The sequence below is a fragment of the Hyaena hyaena genome, unplaced genomic scaffold (genome assembly GCF_003009895.1).
Source record: "Hyaena hyaena isolate Hyena2069 unplaced genomic scaffold, ASM300989v1 scaffold_523, whole genome shotgun sequence".
Classification (NCBI taxonomy): Eukaryota; Metazoa; Chordata; class Mammalia; order Carnivora; family Hyaenidae; genus Hyaena; species Hyaena hyaena.
The window spans coordinates 973,943-999,978 of NW_024081150.1; the positions used below are offsets into that span (position 1 = coordinate 973,943).

The 26,036-nt window shown below is 39.1% G+C and overlaps 1 non-coding gene across 1 annotated transcript; it reads right to left on the reverse strand.

Annotated features, from left to right (window-relative positions):
- Window positions 1–24,039: 24,039 nt before the first annotated feature.
- On the reverse strand, window positions 24,040–24,165 carry LOC120247387. Its single transcript, XR_005532288.1, has one exon. It is a non-coding gene; the product is annotated as a small nucleolar RNA SNORA44 (small nucleolar RNA).
- Window positions 24,166–26,036: the final 1,871 nt, after the last annotated feature.

A 26,036-nucleotide genomic window follows, 5' to 3' on the forward strand; every position in this document is an offset into this window, starting at 1 on the left:
TGCTTGCCCCAGTATGGTTAGTAATAGCATCTTGTGTCTTTCTTAATAGTGTCCTATGTTGGGAGACAATCTGCTATGGGTCTCTCATGTTTCTGTACATCCTCTGAGGGAGGCAGTGGCTTCTTTGTTCTGGACTATCTTTTTAAGGACGTTTATATAGTGAATAGCCTTGGAAGACAGAAAATGTGCCTCACTCTGGAGCAAAATGCAGACATGTAAGGCTCTTATAAGAATTGGGTTCAAATTTCCTTTCCTGTAATGCAGCTGATTCTGTGCGTAGGTATCCATCCAGACCCCTCAGCATTGCGGTTGTGGGACGTGAGAGGCCAAGGTAAACTGATGCAAATGTGGTGATGCACACGCTATCTGCAGAGCCACGTGTAATAAACTTTTGTCCCTCCCCCAGCAATCCCGTGTCTTTTGCCCGTATCCACGAGACTGTTCCAGGTAAACTTGTCATTTTGCAAGTGACATAAAATCTCAGACTCTTCAGAGTTCTTAACAGTCTGGTTAGTTCAATAAATTATGCGGTCTCCTGGATTAAACATTTTTCTTTAAGGAAAGTGCGCCTGAGTTTTGGTTGGGCACCGTGGTTAGAGACTACCTTTTCCTTCTTCCTTTTCATGGCCTTGTGATCAAGTTCTGGCTAATGGGATGTGAGCCAGTACTTCCAGATCATGATCATAAAAGGAATAGATATGGACAGCCCTTGACCTTTCCTCCTTCCATCTGCCTGGGATACAGACGTAACGGTGGCAGCCTGGAAAGACAACCTTAGACTCAGGATAGAAGCCATGTGTTAGGTATGGCAGAGCCATTCTAATAGTCTTAGGCTGGCTACCTCTGGACTGTAAAGGAGATATAAACTTTTATTTAAATCAACATACTTTTGGCTCTGTCGAATGGCAGCTTGAATGAAGACGTGAACTTAGAGATCCCTTTGTTATCATTATTATTTTTAAAAATTTTTTAATGCCTTATTTATTTCTGAGAGAGAGAGAGAGAGACAGCGTGAGCAGGGGAGGGTCAGAGAGAGAGAGAGGGAGATGCAGAATCTGAAACAGGCTCCAGGATCTGAGCTAGCTGTCAGCACAGAGCCCGACGCGGGCCTCGAACCCACAGACATGAGATCATGACCTGAGCCGAAGCCGGACACTTAACCGACTGAGCCACCCAGGCGCCCCTGTTATTATTATTTTTAATAAATGGAGAAATGGAGACCTAAAATCAAAAAATAACTTGCTCATAATTACAGAGTTAACAAAACTAAAGCTAAAACAATCAGTCAATTCTCTTCTCTCCTGTTCCTCACTTTGCTTGCATCCAGTATTACCAGATAATATTGAATATACAAGCACACGGTGTCCAGAGAATTAGGGGCTTGGGGAAATTTTTATAGTGAATAAATGTATGATAACTGATATCAATTATCCAGCTCCAGATGAAGAAATGCATATAGAGATGTAATTTCAGCTTCATGAACTGACAATCAAGGTAAGACTGACAAATTGCAAGGGTAAAAAGTACCCGATGGAGGATAAATGATTTATACTAAAGTGATGTGGTCGGCAGCTTCTTTCAATTTTCATTGTTAGGTCCCTGAAGTCCAATTCACTGCCTTTTTGGAATGGCTTCATTAAGCAAGTGAAATTTGGAGAGGGATCTGAGAGAGTTGAAATAGTTCTCATGGCAAATGTGTGAGGGAAAACTGGCTAGGAACTGACTTCATAAATCAAGCGGTATCTATATGTAGGACACTTCGTGAAATGCTGGAGGGTGCGGTGGAGGCAATGATTTTTTTTAAAGTTTTCATTTTATTTTATTATTTTATTTTTTTTACAAATAGTTTATTGTCAAATTAGTTTCCACATAACACCCAGTGCTCATCCCAAGTGTCCTCCTCCATGCCCATCCCCCCTCCCCCCCACATCCATCAGTCCTCAGTTTTTGTCAGCATTCAAGAGTCTCTCATGGTTTGCCTCTCTCCTTTTCCCCCACCATTTCCGCCCTTCTTCTCCCCCTTGTTCCTCCATCAAGTTCCTCCTAATCCTCCTATACGTGCAAACATATGATATTTGTCCCTCTCTGCCTGACTTATGTCGCTCAGCATAACACCCTCAAGGTCCATCCATGTTGCTACACATGGCCAGATTTCATTGTTTCTCATGGAGACAATGATTTTTTAAGACAATGTCTGTAACCTAGAAGAATGTACAGTTTCGTAGGGCTTACAATACCATCATTAAATACAGTAACACGGTTTTGTAGGGAGGAAGGAAAGAGGCAGCTTCATAGGGAATATGAGGCTTGAGGTGTGCCTTGAAAGATAGAATGTTGGGAAATTGAAGTCTTGTGACTAGCTGAATAGCTGCCAAGTAGTTCCTCCTTTAAACAGAATGTCTTACTAACAAGTGTTTTGTTATTTCTGTTGTTTTAAAAGTTTTTTTTGATGAGGTTACTAAAACCCCTTCCCTAATCTTTCCTCCTTGGAATCTCATAGTTATATCGATTGGTGCTGGGGTGTTCTTAAGGCGTGAAGGTGAAATGGCAAAACTTTGATACAGAAGGCTGGATTTGGGATGGGCATCACTCAAAATTCTTGGATGCCATATATACTGAATACTGAAATGGGAAAGATTATTATGGGCTGGGATTCATTAGATATGCCTGTCTTCTTGGAGCAAATGGGGAATTAGGTAAATCTTTAAGGGAACAGAGAATCAATGTGCCACAAAGGAGCCCTTGGGCTAGGCCTTTCAACTTTTCTATACCTCGGCCACTATGCATTTTTGAAATAAAATTTAACTGTGGTAAAATACACAGAAGATTTACCTTCTCAACTATTTTTAAGTGTGCACTTATTCGATTTCTTTGCTGGTTATGGGTCTGTTTAAATTTTAAATTTCTTTCTGTTTAAGTTTTGTTAGTTTATATGTTTCTAGGAATTTATCCATTTCTTCCAGATTGCCTAATTTATTGACATTTAATTGCTCATAATATTTTCTTATAATTGATTTTATTTCTATGGTGTTGGTTATGATCGCTCCTCTTTCATTCATGGTTTTATTTATTAGGGCCCCTTTTCTTTTCTTTTGATAAGACTGGTTATGACTTTATCAATTCTGTTAGTTTTCTCAAAGAACCACCTGCTATATTCATTGATCTATTTTACTGCTTTTTCTTGTTGTTGTTGTTGTTTCTATATTGTTTATTTCTGTTCTTTTTAATTATTTCCCTTCTTCTGCTGGCTTTAGGTATCATTTTCTGTTCTTTATCTAGATCCTTTAGGTGTAAGGTTTGGTTGTGTATTTGAGATTTTTCTTTCTTCTTGAAGTAGTCCTATATTGCTGTGTACTTCCTTCTTAAGACTGCTTAAGGTTTTGGACCACTGTCTTTTCCATGTATTTTGTATGTTTTCCATCAAATTTTTCCATGTATTTGTAAAATGTCTTCTTTAATTTCCTGGTTAACCCATTTATTTTTTAGTAGGATGTTCTTTAACCTCTATGTATTTGTGATCTTTCCAAATTTTTTCTTGTGGTTGACTTCAAGTTTCTTAACATTTTGGTTGGAAAATATGCATGGTATGATGTCAGTCTTTTTATATTTGTTGAGTCCTTATGTATAACCCAGTATGTGACCTATTCTGGAGAATGCCCCATGTGCACTTGAAAAAAAATGTGTGTTCTGCTGCTTTAGGATGAAATATTCTGAATGTTCTGAATATTCTGAATATTGCTGCTGCAGGGGGCTGTCACACTCAGGAGGAAGAGGGTGGGCCCACCCTCCAGAGAGGATGAAACCCCCAGTCACTTTTATTCTTTAGTAATGGTTTTGAGAACATCTGAGCAAGAGTATTTTCTTTATTGTATATATGTTTATAAATTTCTTAATCATATATATATGTATATATGTATGTATATAAAGGTTTTTTAAAAATATATTTGGCTATAGCAAAAGTTATCAGCTATCTCATTGACCACACTGCCCAAGTAAACACTGTTTTCTTGCTCAAAGTTTAGTATGCACCAAGTTTAAGTTCTACAAGATGAAAAGAGTTATGGAGATAGATGGTGGTGATATTTGCACAATAATGTGAATGTATATAATATTCCCAAACTATAAAGTTAAGAATGGTTAAGATGGTACATTTTATGTCTATTTTACCACAATCAAAAAAAAAAGTGGAAAAAAACTTGGCATGCTTTTTTTGATCCTTAGCCTAACCTTCTTTCTTTTGTCTAGCAGTGGTAGTAAAGGCCTGGGTTACCCAGTTTCCAAAATAAAAGAAAAAGGAGACGGGGCACCTGGGTGGCTTAGTCGGTTAAACGTCCAACTTTCACTTAGGTCATGATCTCACGGTTCGTGGGTTTGAGCCCCACGTCGGGCTCTGTGCTGACTGCCAGCTCAGAGCCTCGAGCCTATTTCAGAATCTGTGACTCCCTCTCTCTCTGACCCTCCCCTGCTCACGCTGTCTCTCTCTCTCTCCTAGAAATAAATAAAAATTAAAAAAAAAAAAGAAAGAAAAAGAAGAAGGAGGAGCAGGGGGAGGAGGAGGAGGAGAAATGTCATTTATCTTTTTAGGGGAAAATTCTCACACACACACACACACACATGCAGTTTGCCTTACTTAAGGCAAGTCAGGATGTTACAAGAAGTACATGAGCAAAATACTCTTCAATAAAGAGTATTTGAAAGGAAAATATGCCATTTTCATGCCCTAGGCTTGCTTTTGATTAGGAAACAAATAACAACTGTAACACATTGCATTTATTTAGTGCCCATTACTTAGCCCACCAGGGATCCCCACCAGGGATCTCTACTACAGGCTGGTTTGTGTTACAGGAGGATTGTCCCACTGAACACAGTCTTATGGAAATGTCAGAAGAATGTCCTAAACAGCTACTTCTAATAACTGGGACCATCTCTAGGCCCGTCTCTGAAAATTTTCTTCCACTGAGAAGTGAAAAGTGCTAGCAGGGAGATTTCTCTTTGATAGACTTCAAATTTATTATGAGTTGAGGACCTTAAAACAAGGAAGTCTTTCATGGTCCTTATTGGAGGAACAAAGCTGGAAAGTGGAGATTTATTAGCTAACAGTTATACTGTGAGGGTGTAGAAATGTTTTGGATTTCCAACAGACCCAAATTTCTTTGCCCCCAACACAGCCCCTGTACTTTATATTCGGTAGTAAACTCTGTGAGCTGTGTGCTGTGCTACCAATCATTGCCCGCAAGCACAGAGTGTGTCATCCTCAAAGATGAATAGAGCTTCATCTTAGAAAGGCTGCCACAAGCACTGTAGCATGTGGCCATTTGAATAGGAACAGAGTGGTAAAATTGTAATTTAGGAAAGAGGTTAGGTAATCTGTTTTATAGGCTCCATAGGTAGAAAACAGAAGAGAACTCACTGGGATTCCCAAATAATTTTTAACTAGCAGCCCGATTTAATGTATCGAGCCCTCGGAATTGCCCATGAATCACCCACCCTTCTTTATTTCCTACCATTAGGGAGATTATGTGTATTCTGGTATCATGTGGCCTAAGCTTCTGCAATTTACAAAAGGGAAAGAGAGGGTTATGCCTCTCCAATATGTGGGAGAGGGATGGTCCCAGGGAGCTGTAAGTGTACTGATCTAACTGATTTATTAATTTATGGTAAAGCCAATGGAAAATGTCATATTGAGACTAGAACGGCATGGGTCTGAATAAAGGCAATTTAAGGTTTTTGGGTTTGGGGGCTCATCCCTACCCTCTCACACCCCAAGGTTATGGGTCTCTCCTGGATGCACTTATGATTAAAACACTTTTACAAGGGATCTGGAAAAATGTTTTAATCTATAACTTGTTACAGTGCAACAATCTATATAACTCAACAATTGATGGGTCAAATATCAGCTAATCTAGGTTTTTATTGTTTGATAAAAGTGAAGCCTCTTCAAGACTGGACTTTCTAAGAGGGTCCATTGTGGATATACCCTTTACCAGTTAATGAATTTTTCCCTAGAATCTTTAGTGACTTCTTCAAGTCATTCTATGGTAAAGTCCAGTTGTACACTGATAGAGTTTCTAGGCTCTTCTCTGAATCTTCATGTCAAGGGCAGCTGTGGACTGTGGTCAGATGAGCCCCGGGGTCCCTCTAAACACTTCCAAAGGCTCTGGATAGAGGATGGGATCCAGTCAAGGGATGATGGTACAGGTAGGCCCTCAAATTCTTTTCACATCTTTCTGCCCATTATTGGGGTGAGGCTGTTGCTGATCTTTCTAGGAAACCTAACAATTAACCATGTCACTAAAAACTTTAATTTTTCTCATAAGCCACACGGCCTAATTTTATATTCTTGGGGTAGTATCTCTCCTATTACCAGGGCTATGATACTGTCTTATAAGACAATGTATTTTCTCTTGCAATAAGGACAGTTGGTTTGTTCTGCTCAGGCTGATGTCTGGTGGCACAAGGGAAAAAATATTTTTTACTAAATTTTCTTCTTCTTTCTTAAAATTTGACTCCAACTTCTATAAGCCTATTTGGATTTAGAGTCTCCCTTCCGGAGGTTTCTCTCAGTAGCATCTGCGACATGGAGACTCCTTTCCTCTTAACAAGCAACTGTCTGCCAAGTATTCATTGTGTTATTTCTCAGTTGGAGGCAGTCTTTTAAAGGATCTCTTTGAACGATTTAATGCTATTATGAAGTTTTAGAGAATCTGGGAGGCACTATCTTGTCCCTCCAGTTGGAGGGGATTCTGGTTTTCTTAACTTTAAGTGGAAAAGCCTAGAAGCAATGCTTCTTCTCTAATGGAGTGAGAATCTACCTATCAGGGGCCTGACAACCGTGACGTAGTGGTGTTCTCACTGCTTATGCTTCAGTGGTTTAATAGTTTTGTTTGTTTGTTTGTTTGTTTTATTTATTTCTAGGAGAGAGAGAGACAGCGTGAACAGGGGAGGGTCAGAGAGAGAGGGAGTCACAGACTGAAACAGGCTCCAGGCTCCGAGCTGGCAGTCAGCACAGAGCCCGATGCGGGGCTCGAACACACGAACCGTGAGATCATGACCTAAGCGAAAGTCGGACGCTTAACCGACTAAGCCACCCAGGCGCCCCGCTTCAGTGGTTTAAAAGTAAGTTTATGATTGCCACAATGACTTCCTGTTGGCACCATGCTAAGATATGGGTGACAGGGGACTCATTCCTCCGAGCAGCCTGGTCCCAGAACAGGGTCACATAGATCTCTCTTGGTCTCACCTATTCTGAACACCTCAGCCTCTCCATGGATGGTGGTACAGCACTAAAAAGTCCACTGGGAGACTTAAACACACCTACCCATCTCCAACAACTTTAAGTCTGTCTTTAGCCTTAGATAAGTTGTCAACATGGGAATATTTCCTCTCAGTTTTGGCTGAGTTCCAGGCCTGATTGCTGCCCACATCCCAAGATGAGACTCCAGAGTATTCTTATGTGGGGCTTGTCCCTTGTCTCTTCATCTGCCTATGATTCTAGATTGGCTAACACTGTAGAGGCCAAGAGTGCTGAAGATTAGAGACATTTAGTTATTTGGGCTGTTCCCTAACCTCAAGTCGAATTAGAAGGGCTTCAAGGACAGCACCTGAAGGGCTATAAGGAAACTACTTGGAGAGATTTTCTTACCCCCTATGCTGGAGGAATGATAGATTACAGTCTGACTCTTGCCTGAGGAATCTGAAGAGCAAAGGTGGGCTGTGGCCGTCGTGCAGAAACTGACTGCACTACATTCCCACCAATCCTGGGCTACAGATGTATGTTTCCCAGGGACCAATTTTGGTCTCAGAGAGAGAGCCACCATGCCAGGGGTCTAAGGTCATCTTGCATGCACTGTCCAAAGAAGGCTTCCTGGAAGAGAATGGAACCCACAAAGAAAGAATCTGTGAGAAAGAGGGCTACAGAGAACCAGGAGCCTAAGAGGGGGAAATGGGACCAGCAAGAATTCTATCATGTGGCAGGAAGTGGCAGGTGAGAGGCCACAGCAATTAGCTCGGCAAAATCCCCGAAAGTGCTGAAGAGAGAGATAGTCTTAAAGCCCTAGCCAGACAGATGTAAGTCCAGATAATTCTAATTAGGAAAGTCATTCTCTATACTCTTATCTCTTTATCCCTTTCTCCCCATATCTACTTGAGAGGAATTTTCAGACACTTCAGTTAGAAAGAGTTCCAAACTATTTCTTCCAGCTGCCAGCAGGCTTGAGATAAACCTGGAATCAAGTTGGAGTTTTGATATGGCATTGCACAAAAACTTTTATTACTCACCTGTGACTATTCAAGGACTAAAGTTAAGGACAGCAGTTAGTTACCAGAATGTACACATGTAAGTTGAGGAGCTTGCTTGGGTTCTCAAGCAGGGGTAAGGGAAGGATGAGGCCTGCAGATTGGTCATAAGGAAACAGAATATGGGAGTCTCTGTCATATGACAAGTCTAACTTATTCAGTGTGTTGATTACAAAGGGGTGGGAGCTAAGAAAGAGATTTGAGCTTGTTATTCAATCCCATCTCCCATGCTAGTAGATGCCGCTTGAGCCTAAACCCCTCTTAAATGCAAAGGCCAGAAAGCTACAGGCAACCCTCCCATTTTCTTCTTTGTTGTAGGCTAAACACCAAAAAGGAGGAACTATTTGATGTCAAATCTATAAAGTGACACCTGCTATTTTGGAGACAACAAAAATGTTCCTGTTTATAAGCTTTGGCTTCTTCTTCAGTCTCCACTTCCAAGTTCTTTTTCCGGACATTCCCTGTTGTTTCAACACCTGACCTTGATGGTTCCAGTGAACTGATCCCTATTGCCTGCCCAGGCCTCAGAGTCTATCCCCAGTGGGTAGCAGATCTCTGGAGAGCCAACTTAGACTCTTAGGAATCACCCACACTAAGGGACTGCAAAGAACCTTCTTCCTTTTCAAGTCCAATCACTGTGACCCTTTGCTTTCCCTTGGACCCCTGCTTGCTAGCCCTTACCTGACCATGACTGGCATTGCTCTCCTGCTTGGAATTGATATGCCAGTAGCCGGCTTGAAACAATTGCCAGCGAATCTACCAACCATACAACTTGGCACACCACAGGGCAGTTGTTCCCTTTCTCTTTGGGTAAAATAAATTTATGTAGAAAATTAAATTCAGAATCTATCCTTGGATTAGTATAAATTCAGCTGAACATCCATACTATCTTCATTTCTCTATGGTGATGGACCATGACATAGACCTCAAAGATGATCTTGAGGTTGGCAGTGAGATTTCACTGTTTAACGGATTTCATTCACTAATAATAAAACAGCTACTCCTTTTTAAATAATAATATGCTCCAGACACATTGCTAGTACTTTGCATATATTACCTTTCAGATACCTGCGAAATCAGGGTTTATTACTGGCTTTGTACAAATGAGGAAATTGTAAACCCTCAGAGGCTGATTCCAAACTCATGCATTCACCTTACCTGTGATCCTACTAGGGCACATTTTCTTCTTGGAAGTTGTGCAGTCATATGTATATATATATATATATATATGTGTGTGTATATATGTGTGTGTGTGTGTGTGTGTGTGTGTATAATGTATACATATATACACACACATTTATATACATAGTGTATATGTATAGTGAATACATATATAGTGTATACATATATGTGTGTGTGTGTGTGTGTGTGTGTATGTATATATGTATATAGTGAGCTGGTTTTGTTTAAAGCAGTGGTTCTCCTCCAGAGGTGATTTTTGTCTGCCAGGGGAATTTGGCAATGTCTACAAACAGTTTTGATTGCGATGACTTTGGGGAATGCGCTAGTTGCATCTAGTGAGTAGAGACCAGTGATGCTGTGAACAGCTAGCTGGGCGCATGAGAGCCCCTAAAGCAAAGATTTATCCAGCCCGAAGTGCCAGTAGTGCTGAGGTGGAAAAACTCTGGTTTAAAGCAATTTTAGGGGCGCCTGGGTGGCTTAGTCGGTTAAGCGTCCGACTTTCGCTTAGGTCATGATCTCGCAGTTCCTGGGTTCGAGCCCCCCGTCGGGCTCTGTACTGACTGTCAGCTCAGAGCCTGGAGCCTGTTTCAGAGTCTGTGACTCCCTCTCTCCCTGACCCTCCCCTGCTCATGCTGTCTCTCTCTCTCTCCTAGAAATAAATAAAACATTAAAAAAAAATTAAAACAATTTTAAAATGCAGTTTATATGACTGAATAGAACATTTGGGTGTGTAGTTTTAGCTAAATATGTTGCCAGATCAAGGAGTGCCTGGCATAGGATTTTATAAGAGAAAATATAAAATGAATCTTATCTTGTGAGACTCCAAGTACCCACTTGTGTTACAGGCTTTTCAGTGTTGGTAAATATGGGGCTGCCTGTGCAAGAAAGATCCTCCAGGAGCCCCTCCTATCTGGAAAGGATTTAGGTAGGAATGGTCATGTTAGGTGGGCTCTGATTCTTCCTGGTTCATACAGAGGATTGGTGTGTCAAAGAATCTGCCATGAGGAGCCTAGCAGATTACACAGCATGATAACCAAAGCCTTTACTAGAGATGCCATCAGGGGTGCCTACATTATTTTCCAAAGATTTTACCTACTTTTCTTAAAGTCTTTTAAAATCCCAGACAAACCTCAGAGTATAGTCCTGAAAAGCCAGGTGAGTATCTTATTTCATTTATTTTTATAATAGGAGAGTCATCCAAGTTTGCTCACTGGAACAAATTATCCACTTATTGAATCAGGAAAGTACAATATTACTTACAAACTGTTCTCTTCTGGTCCTCATAGCAGAGGATAGATTGTTCTAGCATAATGTAATGGCATCCAAAATATTATAGCATTAATTCAAGTAACCAGACAGTAAGAAAAAAAATAGCTGACCCCGAACAGCAGTAATGTTCTGCTTCTGGAACTGATTAGCTATTTAAAATACAAAACAGCAGAGAAACCTAGAGACCAGAATGTGAAAGCAAATACAATAACGATTTAGAAAAAGAGGTTGGGAAGGGAGAGGTGGTCACCTATTGGCCAACTTGGATCTTGACTTTTAAAATAAATTGGAAGTGGGAAGAAACACATTGCCTTTTAATGTAACAAAGTGAGTCCAAGTGTAATTCTTAATGATGCCGTCCAAACTGCAATCATATTGTTGCTGCTGCCCTGAGAAGTATAAATGAATGCAAACATCTGTGCGTACCCCATGCATTTGTGCACAACATACTCAGGCTGTAAAGATCCCCATAAAACAAAGCAGCCTGAATATTACTCAGGCTTATTTTATAATGCTGCCTGGATTTGAAAATGGATAGAGAGGGTTATTATGTACTCGTAAATTCAGGCCAATTAGGCAGAGAAACATTCCAAGCATAATGCCACATGTTCCTGCATTCTATCACCTCCTTTAGGTGCTATTCTGCGGGAAGAGGAAGCCTCCGAAGAACTTTACACATAACGTGTTTTCCTGGCAAGTAGAGAAGACACATTAGTAGGATTTGGGCTGACATAAATCTACTCTTTCCTAGGGGAGGATGCCCATTAGCTCCTAGGCTAGCTCTGTTTCTGACGGATGGAAAATAGTGCAATCATAGCTTGGGGATGTAGTTATAGAGACCGAATGAAAAGATGAGTAATTGGTGAGGGACAGATTATTCAAATGTAGAAATTAAAAATGTTAGAGGTGGAGTAAATGAACTTCCCATCATTCTGGAATTTTGAGCTCTATCTTTGAAGCTTCAGAAAGTTTAAACCTTATCAACTCACAAGAGTTTGGTAAACCTTCATTCCTTACTATTTAGTTGTTAAGGGTTGAACTCAACTTATCAAGAACCCATCATGTGTCAAATATTATGCAAGGTGCTCAGGACATAAACTTAAGAGGCCACATACCTAGATTTGAAGGGAAATTCAATTTCACAAGGGTAAATACACACACACACACACACACACACACACACACACGTATGCACACAAACACCCTGTAAAAACAAATATCTTGATGCAAGATGAAAATGCAACTAATTATGTCTATAAAGGAGATGAAGATTAAAGATTTATTTAGACAGTGGCTGAGTCAGTTATTGATTGATTCAGAGTAGGTGTTGAAGAAGAGGTACCCCTCATGCATGTCTACTAGTCCCCCAATGCATGGAATTAGATGGATAAAGGTGGCATGAACCAAGATGCTGGTTAGTGGTGCAGGAAAAGAAAGAAATTAGTTTTGAAATGATGTTGTTGAAGAGTTAAGTTTTTGAGAGCATTAATTTAAGGTTTGTCAATATTCAGGTGGAAATTTCCAGTAGCTAGGAGGAAATATGTGTTTGGCTATTAGGAGAGAGTTCTGAGTTGGATTCAACTCAACCCAAACATAGATTCAGGGAACTTTTAGCTTAAGTAAAGCCACCACATTTTGCTGCCTTTTTATAGGAACCAAGATGGCTTCTGGTTTTGTATCATTTCCCGTCTAGACTGCAAGCTTCTTGAAAAGCACCATGCTGAACGTGTGGAATATATTTTCATTGTTAAGTTACAAAATATCTATGGCTAAAGATCAATTGATGAATGAGTTTTTGTATAAGAATATATCTTGGAGCACCTGGATAGCTCAGTTTGTTAAGCGTCTGACTCTTGATTTTGGTTCAGGTCATGATTTCACAGTTGTGAGATTAAGCCCCATGTCCAGCTCCGTGCTGGATGTAGAGCCTGCTTAAGATTCTCTCTTCCCCTCTCCCTTTACCCCTCCCCTGCTTGTGTGACTCACACTCTCTCAAAAAAGGAATATATTTCAATAATGCTGTTATAAAAAAAGATAAGAAAAAACTAATTGATGCATTTTTTTCCCCAAAGTATTTCCCATAAGAAGGAAGAAAGGAAGGGAAGAGGAAGTGAAGGAAGGAAGGAAGGAAAGAGGGAAGGAAGAGAGGAAGAAATGGAAGGGAGAGCAGGAAGTAGGAGGGAAGGAGGGAGGAAATCAGATAACCTCACAAATGGAATTCATGGAATGAATAAGCTGAAACCATCTAAAAGACATTAATGTAATCTCCTACTTCTGCTGATGAGGAAATGTAGACCAAAAGAGTGAAAGGTGTTAATTTAGAGTCATTCACTTAGCTACCTCTAGGACTTAGGCCTTCTTTAGTTTTCTTGTGTTTTTGTTGTTGTTTTTAAAATAGGTTGTCAGTAAAAGCAAACAGAATAAAGAAGTGAGCCTTCTCTTCAGGAAGAAGAGACTCAGAATGAGACATAAGGAAGGAGCAGACTCTGCCTAGACCATGGAGAACCATATATTCAGGGAGCTGATTTTGTTTCTATTTTTAATAAAACTCTTGGGTCCTGGCAGCAAATGTTTAATAAGTCCACTCAGTATTTGTCAAAAACTTAAGGTACTTTACTAATTAAACATTCCTATCTTTTTGCATTTGACATTTTCATCAACTAGAAACTTTCCAGGCTAAATTATTGAGTTGCAAATAAAATTTCATGTGATTAAACATTTAAAAATGAATACTAATGCATTTCAAGTAGAGAGCCAGCCTTAAGGAACAGAGCATAACTTCATTTTAAAGTGGACCAATTAACAATTGAGAGCTTCAAGAGCAACTTGTTTATGATGCCTAAAATGAAATAAAAACTTCTAAGTGGCTGAGTTGTCAAATGGAGGAGCCTACGAAATTTACATGTGCCCCAAGGATTTCCATTTTTCATTACCCTGTCTTCAAACTCAGTTTTCCTACGTAGACATCTTAGTACCATCATGTCGCTTGTAACTGAGAGTTTGTCTTTGGTCACTTGAAAAACATTAGCTCTAAGAAGTAAAGTTGTAGACAGTGGTGTCTTCAAGAAATAACAGGATAGTCATCTTTTCCCTGCTTTTTTCCACTGAAGGGCACTTTTTAAAATTGATCCCATCTATGTGTCATTTCCTTTTTTAAGTGGCCATTTCTTTTTCTTAGTGTGTGTTCAGGGAGATATGTGATTTCAGGAGAGTAATTCTGAGTCTGCTCCTTTCTTAGCTTAGGGGGTAATATCTCATTTAGGAATTTTAGCCAGAGTGCTGGGAATGATAGTTGTTCAATGACTATCCAATAAATAAATGAATTGATGAAGGAAATTCTTGGATGCTGCTTTGGTAAGTAAGCATGTGTAGGCAAATGGACTTTTTCTTTTTCAGTTAAAGTGTCTAGACCAGTTGACATTCTCTTTTAGAATTTGTATAGCACCTGAAAAAGATATTATGGGTCATTTGTGAGCCCATATGGCAATTTGGTGGGTAAATCAGTCTGTTGCTAAGGAGACAGCTATGATCAGCTGCATATCTGACTCCAAAGTGCTCCATGCATTTTACAAATTTGTGCCTTTGAAAGACAGGGAAAACAGTTTTATTGTATTATGCTGGATACGAAATGGTTAGAGCAAATAAAATCCTGATTTTTACAACCAGAAAAAAATGTTTAATATTATTAACATACGAAGTAAAATTTTGATGTTTTTGTCTACCAGAGGATGGATTTTTAAGTTAGGACTTTAATCTGGAAGTTTAAAATGAGAGAAGGTTGGGAACTGGATCAATGGTAAATCAAGTAATGAATGCAGAGATGCGTAGAGCAGGTGATGTCTGACTATAGAAGACAATACCTGAATATAACGGAAACATCTTCAGGAAGCAAAGAGGTATCAGTATGAAGGCTCATGGAAGCCCTAACTGCTGCAGGTCATACAGAATTGAGAGGCAAGTTGATTAGCAGACAGAGTATTGCGATCAGAAAACTGAATTTGCAGAAGCACGAAAAATTCAAGAGAAGCCCTTCCCCATGAAGACTTTGCAATGGATGTTGAAGAAAGGCTGTTTTCTTACCAATAAAATTCATACTCTATCTAAAGACGGTTTGTAAAGACGGTTTTGTGCACATGCAGTGACTTCTATAGCATATGGTATGAGAGCATATGGAGGGAGCTTAAAAACAGTACATGGAAAAGAGAAATACGGACTGAACATAATTCTTTCCCTTAGGCATACCCTTTCACCCTGTTTGGTGAAGAATTGCAAATTACTCTATGTTATATTCAGTTTGGTTTATACAAATGTGCTTAATAACTACATCATAATTGCTAGTTATCATTTTGTGGGTTTAGTCATTTCCCACCTGTTAGAACCATGTTGTCTCTATAAATCCCCAAGTGAAAGAACCATTGCCAGTATTGCAATAGATACGGATTTAAAGTGGGCCGAGAGTCACTGATTTGCACCCAAAATGCCGGTGAAGAAGTAGGCATCCCTGGGTAAGAGTCCTAAGAAGACTTGCTTTTACCCAGGTGTACTTCAGATACATCTCCTTACTTGAAAATAACCCATAGCATGTATTCTAGTAACGATGTTCCAGCAATATATCACTCTGCAAAAAGCTTACATGTGGTTTGACCCTAATGCTATTCTTAGGCCTTGAGAATATTATGATTTCATCCAGTTCTTACAATAGCACCCTGACAAGACCAAGGGTACAATTCAGAGCTTTGAAAAATCCTTCTCTGAGGCTTAGCATCCTTTATCATGGCCTTTCCTCACTTGACAACCTATAGCTACTTCACGTGGTCATTGTACCAGGCCTAAACTAACTGGGTGGTTTTCACAACCTTCCATAATCTGACACCATCTTTGCTTTCTGAAGACGTTTCTGTTCTTTTCAGATATTCTCTCCTCTAAGGGACCTTCCCTGCGCTGCACCTGTCTGCATGCATTACTGATTTACTCTTCTATTTACCAGGAAGTCCTCTTGCTTATCTCTGCCATACAAATGATGGCTTTCCACATCTTAAAGCACTACTGTACCCATCGATCTGCCCCATTCTAAGCATGCACAGTATGAATTTGGGATACCACATGGGTTATCATATACTCTATACCTTTCACAGTTTTCTAATTTAATTTTGTTACTCTCTTCTTTTCAATTGAATTGTATTTCTCTTCTTTAATTTTCTCTTCTTTTCTTTTCGTTTATTTATTTTTGAGACAGAGCATGAGTGGGGGAGGGGCAGCGAGCAAGGGAGACATAGAATCTGAAACAGGCTCCAGGCTCTGAGCTGTCAGCACAGAACCTGATGCAGGGCTCAAACCCATGAACCTTGAGATCATGACCTGAGCCGAAGTCAGATGCTTAACTGACTAAGCCTCCCAGGCTCCCTTGGAATTGTATTTCTTGAAGGCAAGGGCTTTTCTGGTGGCTCTGTGACACTTAGGTCAGAGATGAATAAATGATAGACCTCAAATGATTTTAAACCAATCTTTTTTTTTAGCTCTGTTTTAAAAATGTCCTGGATGGAAATGCTCTTCCATCAGATTGTGATGCTCTGATGTTTGGTGATCCTGAGCCTTTTCATTTGTTCACATCGTGGCCACTTTTTGTCATCCATTATGCTACAATGGCAGGCATATGGACTCACTTTGAAAATTTAGATTAATTTTGTTTTAAGAACTTGCAGATATCCCTTAGAATATAGTTAGCAGTTTTTCATGTCATTGCACAACTTGATTTGGGAAACATTCTCAAAATGACCAGCAGAGCTTGTGTGATACATCAGCATCAACCAATGCACATGAAACTCATTGGTAGCTATGGTCACAAAGTGCTATAAATCAGGAGCATAGGTCAGAGTCTAGGAGAGCAAGAGGTCTGTGTGCAATGAATGGTTGAAAGCCAAAATGAAAGAGATTTGATAACCTCTTGTCACTACTAGTATTTTAGTAGTCTAATCATCATGGTATTGGGTGGTCAGCAATAGTCAAAAAACACCATTTGTCAACTTTTGGAAGTGATACCTCCTACATTCTATTGCTTTTCATGAATATGATTTGAGAGTCAGAAAAATTTTGCTGGATTTAATTAGTTAATTGATGTTTAAAAATTACTTTTTTTCTCCTGTACTGCCATAATAAGTGTAATTTTTTTTTAATTGTAAGAATACTTAACCTGAGATTTACCCTCTTGACAAATTTTTAAGGGTAAAATACAATATTATTCACTATAGGCATGATGTTATACAGCAGGTTTCTAGAATTTATTCAGCATGCACAACGGAAACTTTATAGCCTTTCAACAGCAGGTCCCATTTCATCCTCCCCCCAAAGTGTAATTTTTATTAACGCTCCAGCTAGTGGCAAAATGGTTATATTATACCAGAATATCAATTTTATTTATTGTCTTTATCTACTCATTCAGGAAGTCTTATGTTGCTAAATTATTCACTGGCTTAACATTTCATTAATCTAACATTTAAGTCTATACTTTTGTCACATTATTAAAATCACTCTCTAAATTCTGGCTCATCCAAATCCTCATCCCTTCTCTTTTTAATGATGGCAATCTGCACTTTTTAAAAGAGGTCTGGGGCACCTGGGTGGCTCAATGGGTTAAGTGTCTGACTCTTGGTTTTGGCTCAGGTCAAGATCTCATGGTTTGTGAGATCAAGCCCCGCATTGGGCTCTGAAGTGACAGAGCGCAGCCCGCTTGGGATTCTCTCCCTCCTCTCTCTGCCCCTCCCCCTGCTCTCAAGCACACATTTGCGCACTCTCTCTCTCAAAAGAAATAAACTTTAAAAAAAAAAAAAAGAGTAGGGGCACCTGGGTGGCTCAGTTGGCTAAGTGTCCGACTTCAGCTCAGGTCATGAAATCGCGGTTTGTGGGTTCGAGCCCTGCATCGGGCTCTGTGCTGACAGCCAGCTCAGAGCCTGCAGCCTGTTTCGAATTCTGTGTCTCCCTCTTTCTCTGGCCCTCCCCTGCTCACGCTGTCTCTCTCTCTCTCTCTCTCTCTCTCAGAAATAAATAAAACACTAAAAAAAGAAAGAGTTCTATCCGTCATTAGTCACTATTCCCACAGGCAGAAACTCAAAAACTCTTGTTAAACTTTCTTGCTTCAGAGATTTTCAGTTTTAATACTTGAAAAAATTTTTTGTTCTCTTTATCCTGAATGCCTTTCACGCTTAGAGTCCTTTTAATTTCTCTTGGATATGGTTTTGGAAACTGTATATAATACCCGAAAACATCATTATCTACGTGGAACTGTCATATTTCCATTTGTACTACTTATCAAAGGCATTTGCCTTTTAAGGGTGGGAGAAAGGCAACATTCTAGACTGCTCTTCACTCATTGCAGTCTGAGTGAGTCATTATTTCTGTGACTGTGACTTAGCAAAACTGTTCCATATGATTGCTTATTTTGTATCTTTGCTGTGTTCTGTATTCTTTCTTATTTAACCTTCATTGTATTGATTTCACACCATTTCTCCAATTTAACAACATGGTATTATATTATATTATATTATATTATATTATATTATATTATATTATGTTATATTATATTTATTATATTAATTATATTATATTATATTATATTTATTATATTATATTATATCATATTATATTACAGTCTTTTGTAGCTTTTTGAAATTTTTTCCAACCATGAAATGCCTGCATACTTTAATGGTGGTTTTAAAGCAGCCTTTAGGGGGCACCTGGGTGGCTCAGTCGGTTAACCGTCCGACTGTGGCTCAGGTCATGATCTCATAGTTCATGGGTTCGTGGGTTCGTGGGTTCGTGGGTTCGTGGGTTCAAGCCCTGTGTCAGGCTCTGTGCTGACAGCCAGCTCAGATCCTGGAGCCTGTTTTAGATTCTGTATCTCTCTCTCTCTCTGACCCTCCCCTGCTAACGCGCTCTCTCTCTCTCTCTCTCTCTCAGAAATAAATAAAACATTTAAAAAAAATTTAAAAATAAAGCTCCTTTAGATAAAGCTGACACTGTGGCAGGTTCTCTGTGGTCCCTTCTCTTCACTGTAACACCATGGGATTCAAAGTATACTTTAATTTCTGAAAGAATAATTAGTTCAGTTTAGCATTATTTATCATACTTTATTTCCTGTTTGAATGTGCTATGTGTAACTTCTGTTTTTCTTATATGTCACTTAAAATCAGGACTTGAAATAATAAACTATCTGGGAGGGGCAAGGCTTCTCCTAACATTGAGTTGGAATGTCTCCTGGAGAAACAATTGCCTATTTGTATAACTTTAGAATCTTGAGAAGACTCTTGGGTCTAAAATATGTTTATTCATGGGCTAACTGATACTGAAAATTCCATTACTGCAGATTTGGGTTTTATTTATAGCTCAAGTGTTTGATTACTATTAAAATGCAAATCACTTTGGAAGGATTAGTGCTCTAGCCTTTTCGGTGGCTTGCACTTTAAGGTCAACTGAGGGAGGAGAATCTTGCTCTGAAGGAGTGTTTGCTAGAAGGCAAGATCATGAAGTTACATGGCACTTGTGAAGGAAGATTAGGGTCAAGTAGGACAAATAAGAAGGAGGTGGGGGTAGGGGGACCCTGAAAATAAACATCATAGGTGTTTTATCTGTGGCAGAATGATATTCTGATATTAAACTACGTGGTTTTCCTACTCTTTGTTTTATCCATACTTCTAAGTAGCAGGGGGAGCCACTATCCTCAGCAGAATTTTATTATGGAAAATACGAAATGTGAGAAGGAAGAAAATGCTCAACTTTAGTATTTTAAGGCTGATGAAATAGCTTTGAGTGCTGAGGTGTCTGATTTGTACAGGTTGGGTATTTTAAGAAGGCTTTGTAATTTTTAAAAGCTTGGTTTGGAGGATCAAAATCAAAGCCCTAAAGGAATCAATTCAGAAAATTTGTGATATGTGTGTGTGGTACCAGGGCAGGGAAGAAATCACACTAATGAGAGCAGTGCTTTTCCTTACCCTTGACTTGATAAAGGGAGATGGGGAGAGAAGGAGGCACGGTGGTGAGGGAATAGGGTGAATAGGGTGCATATCCCTGTGGAGGGAGCCCGGATCTGCCATTCAGCCAAGTCTTTGGGAAAGAGCATGAGAAGACTCTCTGGATATATTTTGGACATGTAAGAATAATGGAGGGTCCCTTGTGAAGAACCTGGGGATATTAGTAGAAGCCTCCAGTATCATTATAGAGCAAAAACAGAGAGGAGATGGCTGCAGAGAATGGGGAATCCCAAGGGAAAGGAAGCTCTGAGGCAGTTCATCATGTTTCTCTCAACAGCAACTGAAGGAAACAGCAAGACAGTTATTTACTTTTCACAAGGGAATTTCACAGAGCGGTCTCTCAAGCTGGAGCTTTGCAGTGGGGAGAAGGAGGTTTCAGTGAGCATAAAGGGATGGTTGGAAATGAGTTTGTGTTTCAATATCAAGTCTATCCATGAGAAGGGACCTGAAGATGGGTGTGACACCTCAGCTACTCCATTGAACTGAGGTCACTCTCAGGTTGTGGTACATCCTTCTAGCAGCTTCAGGATTCACCTATGATTAGTTTTGTAGTGCAACTACTTAATCACAAGCTATTTGTGCAATTATTTTGAAGACTTTCCTTCTGCAATTATTTTGAAAACTTTAGTAACCTGAAGTGCACAGTTCAGGGCACATTCATGGGTTCATGGAAATGTTTGTCACACATCTGGATCTCTCTTGTCTCCCCTAGACCCCACATACTCTTAGGAGTTATTTACTAAGTTGTTGGGTGGTTCATTCAGTTAAGTGTCTGACTGTTGATTTCAGCTCAGGTCATTGATCTCAAGGTTGTGAGATCAAGCCCTGCATCGGTCTGGCTCTGTGCTTGGAGCCTGCTTAAGATTTCTCTCTCCCACTCCCTCTGCCCCTCCTCTCCGCATATGCATTCCTTCTCTTTCTCTCTCTCTCTCTCTCTCTCAAAAAAGAAAGAAAGAAAGTAACCTACATATTAAAGTAACTCTACATCAGTTAAATAAGCTTAATTTTTCAAAAGCTCTGTTTTCACCATCAATTTTTTTTTTTTTTTTTTAATGCCACGCAAACCTACTTTCCTTCATTTTAATCTTCATATTAGCACTATGGGTAAATTTATTGAGTCCATTGTACATATAAAGAAAATGAATCTTAGCAAGTGTATTAGCCAAGATTCTTTAGAGAAACAGAACCAGTCATTTATTGGTATATAATATATACATATTATATATGTATGTAATATATTTGTTATAAGGAACTGGCTCACGTGATTAGGGAGGCTGAGAAGTCCCAATACCTTCAGTTGGCAATCTGGAGACCCGGGAGAGCTGATGTGTACTTCTCGTCTGAAAACTCGCAGGTTCAAGACCTATGAAGAGCTGATGTTATAGGTCAAATCTGAAGACCAGAAAAAACAATCTTCCAGGTCAAGGCAGTCAGTCAGGAAGAGTTCACTCTTTCCTAGCTATTTTATTCTATTCAGGCTTTTAATTGATTGGATGAGGCACAACAACCTTAAGGAGAACAATGGCTTTTCTGAATCTACAGATTCAAGTATTCATCTCATCCAGGGGCACTCTCACAGGCAACCCAGATGTCTGGACACCCCATGGCCCAGTGAAGTGGATCTGTAAAATGAATCATCACAGGAAATTTAAATATGTTTGTGATCACATATAGATGGTGGTGGGAAGTGGAATTTGAACCTGATCTGTAAAATAGAAAAGTCTTTGCTTTTAATAACTATGCTACATTATTGGTATTTCCATTCATATCTAATCAGATATCAGGATCTTCCTTGGCAATGCTTCTTACTTCCTTTACATTTCTACACCCATCTCCATTTAGGGCCTCTGTACCTCGCACCCAGACCATTGAAATGATCTGCACACTGGTAACCCTTCTTCCAGCCTAGCCCCCAACTTCACCCGTCCAATGTATCTCTTTCAAAGCCACCAGATTAATTTTAAAATGCATTTTGCCACCTCACTTGCTTGCTCAACAATCTTTGTGATTGCCCCAAATTTACAGACAAAATGTGAACACCTCCACCTGGATAGTAAGGCATCTGTGTCATGGCTTCACATTTCCAGATCTTACTTCACCTGCACAGGTGAGGAGATGCATTTTACCTGGAGCAGAGCTTTCAAAGTCTAAGGTGTAAGGCAAAATTGCATGTGGTCAGATTGCCCTTGAAAATCTTAAATTTTTCTGTAAGGTATGGTATACATAGTTTTATATTTATAATGAACTTAAAGTTTATAACAAGTAATTCTTATGTGTACTAACATTTGACACATCCTGACCTAGACTAAAAGGATGAACTAAAGAAGAGTCCATAACGGAAATTTGGACATGCCAACAAATGCTCTTTAAAATTATTAAGTCCCTGGTGATGAATTGGGTATCAGTGAAGAATTCTGAAGTATCCTACTTGCTTCACGGGTATATTCAATTTATTATATTGGTCAGTCTCTTTAACATTAATACATGTAAAAAGATGTATTTGTTATTGTGAATATTAAATGAGATAGTGGGAGTGTGTGTGTGTGTGTGTGTGTTGGGGAGAGTGGGAAGTGAGGATTGGCGGGTGGGAAGAGGCCTCCCTAAAGTCATCTGTAAGTGCAGTGCACTTACGACATGACCCTATTCTGCCTTATTTTAGCTATTTTTGTGTACAAATAGTATATATCCTTTCTCAATTGCTCAAGGGCACAGAGTTGTAGCACATAGTGCTGCCTTATGACCCTCCTGATTCCTGTGAATCTCTCTGCCCATAAGAAAGTATTCTGATTTTGGTATGAACTAAATATCTCAAAGGAGCCATTAATAGTGGGATTTCTACTTCAATAGACAAGCTGGTTCAGAGGCGATGTCCTGGGACTTTCCAGAAACTGCATCTATAATCTCAAACTTGCTCGTATATTTTTTTATCATCAGAAGTCATTGACCGCATTTCATCTTTCCTCCTCATCAACTGACAAATATTAGCACACCTCCTCATTTCCTTATTGGTGGTAAGGAAATCTAAGTCTGAATCTGAATAGTTTGACAAAATAATATTTTTTGAGAAAGATCGTAGTAAGGTAGGAGAAAATCCTTGGATAATATTAACATTACTTAAGGAAGATAGAGCACATTTTCAGTTTCAACTAAAAGCTAGTTAGCCATGGTACTTTGTGCTACAAGAAAGCCATGAACTACAGACATTCTGCTTCTTGCTCTGCCACTAACTTCCTGGAGAGACCTTGAGAAAATCATCCACTCCCATTTATCTTAAATTTTCCAGCTTTCATGGAAGAAATAGGTGTTTTTGAAGGTTCTTTACCATTGTTATGCTCTGTGATGGCAACACATTCATTAACAAGTGCAGCAGATGGTAGGGTGTAGCCTTTGCATATCTAACATTCAGAGAATCACCAGCATCATTCTTGTTAGAGAAAGTAGTGGAAAAAGATGTGATGTCCTCATATGCTTTTTTAGAGGATTGGAATGTCTTCACAGTGTTGGCAGGATTGATGATATAGTACAGGTCTAAATGGAATTACAAATGTGAATATCTTGTGATTATGTGCATAGAGTGGTATGTGTGTATAAAATGAATTTCTGGATTTTGACTCATCTTACCGATGACGTCTAGCTGGGAAAGACTAGCCTGTATTTCCCTCTTTAGCTCATTCAGCACATACTGAACACAATAAAACCAGAGTGAGAACCTTCTGCTCCTGTTCTTGGCTCTGGACTGATACTGGCTCCTCCAGAATGGATAAAATAACCATCATGAGTTTATCCTTAGAGTATCTGAATGAAGTCTTCTTCTTGTTCAATATAAACAGGTCTTTTCCTCAAACTCACATATGCCTTTCTTTGACTTCTTCTATCTTTAATTTCAAGAAGTATAAAGAAAAGAGAATAAGGATATGGAAGGCCCAGACATGATATTGGACTTCAAGAAATATAGGGAAATAAAAGAGAATAAGGCTATAGAAGGCCCAGAGATGATATCCTGACACACATTCCACTTAAAAAAAATTCAGGAAATGAAAAAAAAAAGTGGGTCAGAGAGAAACAAGGTAATTCATGAGTAAGTCAACTATCTATTTGAAGTAAGATAATGTGAGCAAAATAGAATTTTATTTTATTGTTTTATTTTTGTTTATTTTTGTTTTTGTTTTTTTTTCTCTAAACCAAAAAGTCGATTCAATACACCCATCTACATGGAAGTTTATGGAAACACCTGCACTGAGGTAGGTGGCATCCAGCCCAGGTTCTGAGTTGCTATAGGGAAGGTGAATGACAGCTGTAGGTATTATGCTCACCTGTGATGTCCAAGTCCCTTCAGGTTGCTCTCACATGCAGTTGGGGATCCCATGGCCACAACTGGCAACATGGAACCATGCTGAATAGAACATTATTTTTAAGATTAAAGAGTTTTCATGTTCAGGGAGAGCTTTCAAATTTTAAGAAACTTAATTTGTATACTAATTTTAAAGTTATAGCTAAGGAAAGGACTCTTATGAAAGTAATATACTTTAGAATGCCTTATAACGTCCTTCAGCAGAAGTTCAAATATCTTACAATCTAATCTCCAAATACAAGGGAAAGTTAGTCTAAATATAAAGGAAAATGATAGGCATTTACCTGTGCTAATCCTTTCTTTCTCTTTAAAGCCATGAATCTGTTCAATATATTTTGCAGTTAGAAACAAAAATCATTTCATTTCTTACTCTCTTATTTATATTCCTTTTCAATGTTAAAACAATACAACCTTCAAAATGCCAAGCTGTGCAAAGAAATATTGCTCCAAAATAGTTAGAAAGTGTGTATGAGATACTAAAACATCTGGATAAAAAAAGAAACATTAAATCAACTGTCAAACAACTATTTTTATTTCTCCAATGTTAAATACCTGTTTTTTTAAACATCTGGATGTTTCTTGGACAAAAAAAAGCTTGCTAGTGGTGGAAGGATCTTTTATGTTGTATCTAAATGCATCAGTATGGCTTGTGTCCAGGATCAGCATTAAAAGACAATGACTGCTTTGATAATGAGGTTCATCCCTGAGCAAAGAAGTTAGGCAAGAAGGGCTTTCTAGGAGGTTTGAGATAATTAGAAACACCTTGACAATCATGCACATATATCTGTTCATTAACTTCCTGCTTTTCCCAGTCAACCTATTCTATTCCTTATCCCCCAACCCCAATCCCAGCCCCAAATGGGAAAGCAAATTGAGAAGGCTCTCAGGTTTTCCCTACTGGTGTATGGGACCCATTTTAATCCCAAAGAAGGAAACTGTCTGCTGAGCTGTCAATGATATTCACCAGGAAGCCTCCCAGGAGAGGAGGATGGTATTGAATATACTGGGAAACCCTCATCAGGATTCTGTCACCAGGAAGATACTATGAGACCAGCTGGGTATGTCGCAGACCTCACCTTAGAAGAGCCAGCTGAGGGACCTGTAAATCGTTCTCTTGCAGGTCGTTACCTGCAGGAGACTCATTAGGAGTGAGTTTCACTGGGCATCCTGACTACCAGCCCACTGAAGCAGGTGTAGGAAAAATTAACACACCAGAACCAGAAGGAGAATACCTTCCTTCTCCAAGGCCCCTCACATGTCTTCTATTGACAAAGATTAGAATTGTGCCAGCTGGAAGGGGATAAATGTTTCAGTATCACAGTAGGCAATCAAGGGTGGATTTGGAACTGAGAGGCAATAAGCTGGTAAGTAGCACATTTTTGCTCCTTGTAGATGCTGGAATCAGGTTTGAATGTAGTGGAATCAAAGAAAAGTAAATCACAAACAAGGATCAGGTAGCCTTACAGTGTTATTCAAAAGATTGTCCAATCTTCACTGCTTCTGTGATTTAGGTTATAGGATGTTTATATGTTTTCCGTATCTTTGGATATAAGGTATTATCAGCCCAAAGAAAAACCACTAAGGACCATTATGGTACCTTCTTGGTAGAAAATCAATGACAATTAGACTATGGCATGTCAATGAATGGAATTTGCATCCTAGTTTCTGAGACATTGAAATGTAAAATAAGATCTTAGGAATTTAAGGTCTTTATTTTCTTAGAATCAATAAAATATAACTTAAAAATTAGAGCCTTGGGTAGTAACCTCAGCAAAAGGTTTCTCATCTCCCCTTTTCCTTGCCCTTCTACTGATTCAAATCTTAATAATCTTTCTATGTGTAGTATTTCTTTCACCTCCATGAAGACTTTGATACTTTGTCTTCCATTTTTCTCATTCCCTATAAAGTTGTCTTCT